Here is a 7,011-nt window from a genome sequence, read left to right on the forward strand (position 1 = left end):
GTCATCATAATGTAATATAACTATTGGATAATGATAATATTATTATATTATGTCTGAAAAATTAACGAGGAATACTTGTCAGACAAATTCGTTTAACATATGTTATTTTTTTATTTGTATTTTAACGCATCACGAAAAGTCTACAGTCAAACAGAGACGTCATAATATTTATAAGGTACAAAATAGCTATGCATGTGATTATACACGTATACTGTAACTACTGGTATAACAGGTTTTGCATTATTAACCTCCGTGTGGCATTTAACTTTGCATGCATCGATTATTACTAGATTATATTCAGTTTTATTTTTAATACTAACGTTTAAGAACAATTCTATTATTTTGTAATTAGTCATATTACACAATACCTAATTGGGTGGGCACGGTAAACCGTATAATTGAGTTCCAGCTTACAATTAATTAATTTTTCTCTTATCGATGGAAGTCGCAATATTCATTATTTAATCCATTCGACCGAATGAAAACTGGCGAGGTGAAAAAATAATAAGCTTGAGATTTAGTACTAGTAGCTATATCTAGAAATTATTCAGAAATTAATATGATCGCTTGCATTGAAAACTTATCTATGTTAATCATAAATTAATGGTAGCAAACAGTTTTTGCGAAGGGTTATTTATTACATTCTTAATCAATATAAGTACATCCCAAGTTTAATTTTCTGACAATTTCGGTGTAGACAAAACCTGAGTAACACTTGTGTTTATACATATATAACAAGTAATAAGATAATAAAATATTTAAACACACCCCAAAAAATTATACGTGTATTTCGGTAGTGATGTTGTCATCATCAGCGCTCACGACACTAATTGTAAGAACAATTATTGCGGGCAAACAGCCTCCGTCTCTATACCTATTACTTATACAGCAGCGCTCATCTACTACGCCATACCGGAAGTGATGACTCATCTTCACCACATGTTTTTACAAATTATTATAAAACATTTTGGAATGGAATTAACAAATTATTCTTAGTTCTTAACATTTCATAAATCTCCGAACGTAGAACATATTTTAATGGACCCCAATCAGAGCACAAAATCAATAAAATTACTTAAAACTGTAAATAGTTCCAAAGAACTTAATATTAGGGAGGCAATAGAGATGTAAAAAAGATGAATCATCACAAATAATTTATTATTTTATTTTTATATATGTCAATAGGTCTGATTTTGGGGCTATAATGTTTAGAAATAGTATTATTCAAATATTATCTATATATATGTATAAATGAATGTCTGTCTGTTTGTCTGTCCTTTATGCATTAGTACACCGTTCATCCGATCGCCATGAAACTTTGGGAAGTTGTCGAGTACACTCCCGCGAACCTAACTGGCATAGTACTTTTCGAAAATTCTACCCCTAAGAATGGCCTCAAACACGAACTTTGTACTTCAAATACGAAATTTTTTCCGTTGCTAACCCAAAATAAACACTTGGTTAGTAACCATGGTAACCACGGTACTCGAGCGAATGGTAGGTGATGATTAAAGGAACAGGCCGATTCTATGTACCACGATTCTGGGGACGCTTTTCACGATTGGAACTGGATCTGGGACTGAGACTGGGACCGGGACTGGGACCCTTGAGTAAGAGGGGGACATAATCAATATAATGTGTAATGTAAAAAAACTGAGACGGAGTATGCTAAAGCTTTAAAGCCTAGAGTACTGACTTTTCTTATCTTATTTATAATTATTTTACCCCGGGAAACGCCGGGTCGGAACAGTATTATTGTACAATAAAAGTAAATTAATCACTAAAACAAAATGAGATTCATAACAATGTAATTGACTTAATTTATATATTTAATTAGTATATAAAAAGGGAAAAGGATTGATATCTCATCTTGTTTACACACGTTGCATTATAACTACGAAAAAAGCGTACATAATATTTTCTTAGACTCGACCTGCTAACAGATCACGTTCATAAATATAAAATGGACGGTAATTACTTCACGTCAGTGCAACCGACACGTACCGACGTTTATGGCTCTATCATCTTACATCTATTTATGAAGTATGGTGTGCCGTGTGGTCAAACCACTCCGCCTCCTTTATTTCTTCCTCAAATTTCATTTTCTTTTAATATTGAGCACAAAACATCTTTAGGAAGCAATTTTGGCTAAAAAAAATATTACCTCTTCTAAGTATACAGTGAAGTTGATCAACTAATTAGAATGAATGTCGAATGGCAATATGAACTGTTGATCAAAGCAGATCACCTACGACCACGGACCGACTATAGTAGCGCTGATCGCTAATTGCGGGCCGAGGAAGTTTTGCCGAAGTCTTATGAATCGAAAAATATGGCTGGAGTAGCAGCTGACAACCTCTTAAGGAGATTGTATGCGGTCTGTTTTTTTGGCGTTTTAGACTAAAAAGCCAGACAAAATTTCGACTACTTAGGATGGTCCTATTTCAGTTCAGTAAAGATGAACAAATTATTTGAAAACTTTACTGGGTTATGTAAGAAACGAATTTTGATTTTTTTTTTCTTTTTGTGTAAAAAAATGGGTTTTAACATATTATAGAAAAAATGATATAAATTAAAAATAATACCTTGAAGCTGATAAAAATAAACCGGGAAATTAATTGACAGGGTCTATATTTATTAAAACTTCTTTTTTCTAATTTAAATCATTTTTTCTATGAGTAAAAGCCATTTTGGTTTATTTTAGACCAAAAAGCCAGACAAAATTTCGAATACATAGAATAGTCAAATTTCAAGTCTGTAAAGAGATTCGAGTTCGTTGGCTACTTTACTATGTAATCTTGGAAGCTTATTTTCATTTAAACATGTTAGTTTCTTGTTATTAAATAAATTTAATTTGTATTTTTTTCAATATTAAACCCAAGTTTTACATAAAAAATCACAAATCTATTTACCATATAACCTAGTAAAGTGGCCAAAGAACTCATATGTCTTTACAGAATTGAAATCGGGCCATCCTAAATATTCGAAATTTTGTCTAGCTTTTTGGTCTTAAACGACAAAGAAATAGACCACATGCAATCCCCTAAGGTTTCTTTCACACGGGGCCACCATGGCGGCGCCACTTTTCTGGTCACGCGTCCGTATGGTCACTCATGCTTCTACAAGAGGCGCGGCCAACTTGCGGAACTTGGTAGCGCTACCACGCTATAAGTTAAACTTATTTTAGTTATTTTTTTTTTTTAAATAATTTGTGGATTTTCTAATTTAATACAATAAACAACTGTAGTTTCGGAAGAGAAGAATTGCAATATTAGCTCACATTTCAAGGTTTAAAAGTCTTAAATGATAACTAGTAATAACTGTGGTAGAAATTTAGGAAGCGGTGATGTTTTAAAATTTTACTATATTTTTTCATAATAATTATATTTACTCTACGTATCATTCGCTAGAACTATATAATTAACCTATGAAAGTTTCTATTAACAGTTAAAATATGTATATAAGAAAATGAGTGTCTTATCCTTATTGATCACCTTGTACTTGTAATGTTTTGGGTATATACAACGAACGACCGACGTATTTTTTCTATCATTATTTTCATGATGGTAATTTATCGTTAACAACCTTAACATAATATGAGCTCATTCTAATGGAACAAGTTGTACAGGATTAAACGTAAAAGCCGTCGTATACCTACCTAGCAACCGTGCTTCACTTTTGTATACGTCAACGTCATCGGTCAAATTATTATCATGATGATGAGGATGATGATGATGATGTTGACAATGACGTGTACTCGCGACTATGTTGTAACATGTTGGATAGCCATCAATGGGGTCGAGTGTGGAATTTCAATTTTTATTTTTCCGATTGTCCAACAACCCGCGCCCGGCCGTGGCTAATCCGATCACACAAGAAGAACACAGTGCATACGGGATAATACAATAATAATAATAATGATGATAATAATAATAACAACAACAATATTATGATAAATAGAGACGATTTCATTTGTCGGCACTTTTCATCGAGCCGGTGGTGTGCAAGTAAGCCCGGGGCGTGCAATATTCCCGGTCACTACTTATTTTCACGTACGCGTTTCCTCTTCTTTTTTTTCGTCTCATTTCGTCTGGCCACGGTGCGGTGAGCTCCCATTTATTTTTCATTATTATTTCTATTATTCATGTATCAATAATTAAAACGCCATTCACAGTGTGTCCACCACCGTACACACACACTCAAATATAATATAATAATAATACCAATAATAATCGGATCACATCTATCGCACATAGTATACATATATACGTATGTGTTTGCGCGCACTCGCTCACGTTATTTTATTATTGTTATTATTACACAGGATAATATTACTTCTCTGTCTCTCTTTCTTACACATACACACACACACACACAAATCGTGTGTATACGTATGAATTTGTTCGATATTAATGATTCCATTGTGTCAGCGATGAACAAAGAGGTGCAGGTGCCGTGGGAACGCGGCGGTATGTCCTTTTTAAAAGTAAATTAGAAAAATAAAAAAGGAGATTAAAAAAAAAATACGAAAATAGATAAGTCCTACAACGATTGTCTCGACCAATATTATATTGTTATATATATATATATATACGAAACCAGGAGCACTCACTTTATTATTATTATACTTTTATGTAAGGGATGGCCGTTTGTTATGACCGCCGCCACTTTTGCACCCTTTTTACTCGTGGATACGCGCGTGCAAACACACCCTCGACCGATGCAACAGGTACGTCTATACCACCCTTTATACACTCGTTTCCTACAATTTAGGTCATGAAGTGTGCAACGTTCCTCATGAATGAAAGGAATTCGAGGTAAAAATTAAAAAAAAAACTACAAACATTTTACACTACATCATAGTATCTTAATAACAATGTGGTAAATACGCAGAAAATTGTTTACTCCGAGTAACTGTGTTATTGATAGTATAAGTTTTATAAGATAGGTCTTATAAAACACAGCCAAGAATCACTATTAAACGACGGTGGGTCTAACAGTTATAGTGAAAAATGGTCCAACAATAATTAAATTATTGTTAACTGACGTCTGACAATAAAATTAATATTAAATAATATTAATTAAAACACATTAAACATTAAAACATAAATCAATAATTATAGACTTAAGGTTTTTAAATTCATTTTTAAATTTATTGTAAAAATAATTGTACACTAGCATCTATCCTTCCTTCTACATTAATAAAGTAATTGTGAATAATCTAATATTGACATTAATTTTCAAAATGGATTTTTAGAATATTCTCGAAATGTGTTAATTATACGGGTTCGAGCGAGGAAAATCAAGCTAAGTCTTAGCGGGGGGGATTTATTTAGGGGATGAAATCGGAAAATACTATTAGCTATGCAAATTATTATCATTGTTCACGTCAACAACAAAAAGTCATTTTTTTAACCGGCTATTAATCATTATAACTTCTATACAATTTATGATGTATAGCAGGTAAAACATATTTAAATTAAAATATATTAGATAGAATAAGTAGTGATATAGAATTGGAACGAAGCTTGGTTGCATGTTATAGTATAATAATAGGAAAGATTAACATAAGATTTGTGTAGTAGACTATGGCTGATGGTTTCGTGGTATCGACATCGAATGTACATGTTTTTGAGGAAAATCATTTATAACACTAAATTTCTTGAAGGTTTTTTCGTTTAACCAGAACTCACTAATAAGGAGTAGAAAGGCAACACAAAAAGATTCGTCGAAACATCAAATAAAATTAAAAAAATTGATGCGTGTAATCTAACCCGTGTAATGGTTCTATTGTGCAGACGTTGACGAGTTAGGGAATAACCTCAGACATTTTTCCACGAACCTTCCAGACACAACCCAAACGATAATGTTAATGTAAACATTACCGTAGCTCTACTACTTAACTACTCTAATGTTTTATATTATCTACTATGAATAATATACAATACAAATACAATGTGTTCATATAGGGGTGACGGTACCGGTGTGTTATGGACATTTTGTATTAAACGGTGGACCATAAAGAACAGATTACTGTTCGCGAATGTAATACAAATTTAATTTTATAAAACTATAGATTAGTTTACTGCTACGTACATTTAATAAAGCTGTCTGTATCATATAACAATATAGAAAATAATATTAAACACAACGTTATTTGAAGTTTTTGTTTAATTTGGTTTATTTTCCAATAATCGGTCAGCAGTCGTATGACTTGTTAGCCAAATTAATATGTTCTATATTAAATTAACTATTTTAATATGAAAAACAAATTAAAATTGGGTAAAAAAAAATATTATTATAATACATTAAATATATCAAAATAGCAAAATGTTTTAAAAAATATATGAACACACGACAGCAACGGAATAATAACTAATGAAACTTCAAAGCTTTTTGACGGCAATCGCCTCTCGGTTAAGTCGTTTAGATACTGACTCAAAAATGAAAGTTAACACGTGTCACCCTCTACTTGAAATTGTGTATACACAATACTATTACATTATATTTTGTCGTTCTATGAGGATTTGTGTGAACATCTATACACATTAATCAACCGCACTCGAAAACATTTGGACAAAGCGCGCATCGTTTTTAATCTAGTTATCCTATATTGTGTCTGTATATATGTATGTGTCGAATGGGGATGGCACTCACTAACATCGAAACCGTCATTAGAAGGTTATTTTATACATATCGTAACCCCCTTTATTTTCCGCGACCCTTCGAGCGTGGTTCCCGAGTTCCAAACGTAGTTTCCACCCCATTCCAATAGCCCTTAAACATATACATAATGTACAATATAACAACGATTGTACGTCGCACACGTATGAGAGATATCCGGGAAGACCAATATCTTTCGATCACACACATACACACACACGTACAAATTATATACTCACTCCCATTCAATGATTTGGTTTTTTTTGTTACTGCCCTGTATATTTAACCCTCGGGTCCCTTTGACTAGATTCGTGTAAACGAGCATGCACTGCATTACTCTCATATATA

This window comes from Adelges cooleyi, unplaced genomic scaffold (assembly GCF_023614345.1).
Source record: "Adelges cooleyi isolate 19-005CV unplaced genomic scaffold, UGA_ACOO_1.1 ACOO_flye_CR_arks_rails_tigmint_CR_PRNA_23, whole genome shotgun sequence".
Classification (NCBI taxonomy): domain Eukaryota; kingdom Metazoa; phylum Arthropoda; class Insecta; order Hemiptera; family Adelgidae; genus Adelges; species Adelges cooleyi.